The following is a 2,212-nucleotide window of genomic DNA, read 5'->3' on the forward strand; positions in this document are numbered from 1 at the left end:
TACGCACAGATGGTTAGAGAGGTATTTTAAGAGGATTTAATTAATCATCTACTGACTTGGTAAAAAAATAAAAATAATCCACTTACTGTTTTTATATTCTTTATTAAAATTCTGTCCTTACAGGGAAGGGGGTGGATGAAGGAATATATTACTCTTGTGTTCCAGGTATGCAAATAAAAGCGGCAAAAGTTCGTCTCAAAAATACTGACATATCCTTTTAGTTATGAGGGAGAGTGGTATGAATAAAATAGTCATGACTGGTTCAGGCTCTGTCATTAAGTAGCTCTGAGAGCTCAGTAGCTCCAGGAAAGTGAGAGCCTGTGATCTGAGGATTTCTGAAGTTTCCTTTTGGCTTGGAGTCAAAGCAAGGTATGCTCTGCCTCCTTCATCAACAAGGGCTGAGGGACAAGGCTGTGTCCTAGAGCCCGACTTCCCTTGCATTTATGTGGCTGTTAGGGTGGTCTGCCCCATGCTGTTCATGGACTTAGGAAGCCTGCAGAGGGAGCAGCCACTAGAGGAGGGAACAAGAAGTGAAGCAGAGGCCAACCAGTGAGGTATCCAGTTTAGACCAAATTTTGTCCTAACCTTACTCAGCTCTTCCAAGTCGCCCACTGTGGTGCACACTTCCCCACTGAGTTCCCCAGTGGGAAGTGAGAGCCACAGTGTGGGGGTGGTGGCCGAGGAGAGCCAAAGACACTGAGACCACTGTCTGTGGGCTGTTCCAAAGAGAGGATTACAGATTGTCAGGGATGGATGGAACCTTGGGTTTGCCCCTCGCTGGTCAGCCGTTAACTTTGGATAAAAGTCCTACCCATTCTAGGCCTCTATTTCCTAATTGGTACAATGATGGAATGAGACTAAATGATCTTTAAGGGTTTGCCCTAAAAGGCAAGATTTCCTTCCTTCCCTTCCCTTGGGTTCACCCTTAGGTAATTGGCCCTTGGGGGAAAGTGGGGTTGGGGTCATCCCTCTGCTCACAACCAGAGGGTCAACCACAGGTAGAAGGCGAGTGGTTTTGTGGGCTACCCAGGCCTTTCTTATTCTGGAATAAGATGATAGAGGGCTAGACAGGGTGGGGCTGCTTCCTTCTTCAACAAGGCCCCTGGCTGAATTTTAGCCTGGTTCTCAAATTCAGGCTTACTTCTTGTTCCCTTCTCCAATGGCTGAGGCACCTTCTATTCTCCCCTATTTTGCTCCTCAATTCCTTTCCTCTACTCCCTCCAACTCTGGGACAAACCGTAGTAGGAGGGAGGGATTGGATTTGTTGGGAGGAGGAAATTTTCCCTTCTCTTCTTTGGTTCTTTTCATTTGGTCAAATAATTACAATGACGTTAAGACAGATTATAACAGGAGAAAATCTAATTTAATTTCACATATACAAAAATCCCACGAACATGAGAGGGTCAGAGATGAAAAATAAAAGGAGGTATACACTATCCTGAGATAAGGAATGGGATAGGAGCCTGGAGCTTCCAAGGACTTACCGCAAGCAGATAAGAAGCGCAGATGTTTTTGGTAATCTGCCCTGTCATATAGATGAGACCACTTAGATAATATTAATCTCTGGTAATAACTTTTCTGGGAAAAATACCTAATTTAAATTCTTCTAGGTAGTTAAGAAGAGGGCAGTAATTTCTCTTGAGGTCACAGGGTCTCTATTGCCTTTAGTGCAAAAAAATTCACATCTTAGAGGCCTATTCTGAACCCCTTCCTATCTAATATTGAAAAACCTATCTATAGGTCGTGGGGAGAAGGGATTGAGGATATGAAATGTTAAGAGGGAAAATCAGGGCTCAGAATGAAAAGCTACACGCTGAGCCTGCACCGTAAATACGTAACATAAATGAACATAAATACATAAATAAAGTCATTCAGGACGCAGCGTGGGTACGGTGGTGAGTTTGAATTATGACTGAGAGCTTACAATAAGTAGTTAACCTCTTTCAGTTTGGATTCTCATTTGAAAAATGATGATAATAATAGAAAATGGTACCTCATAGAAAAAATGTGAGGCTGGAAAGATATTTTGTATATATAATCCCTAACGTTGACTTACTCGATTGTGTTTTCTTTTTTGAAGACTTTTCCCCTCCCCCTCCCCTTGTCCTCCCATCTTCCTTCGACCCTCCACCCTCCTCCCCTCTTCCCTTTGCGCAGGCGCCCTGTGCGGCGCTGAGTCAGGCTGCGGGGAGTTCGGGCAGGCCGGGAAAGG

Source organism: Camelus dromedarius, chromosome 8, assembly GCF_036321535.1.
Source record: "Camelus dromedarius isolate mCamDro1 chromosome 8, mCamDro1.pat, whole genome shotgun sequence".
Lineage (NCBI taxonomy): Eukaryota > Metazoa > Chordata > Mammalia > Artiodactyla > Camelidae > Camelus > Camelus dromedarius.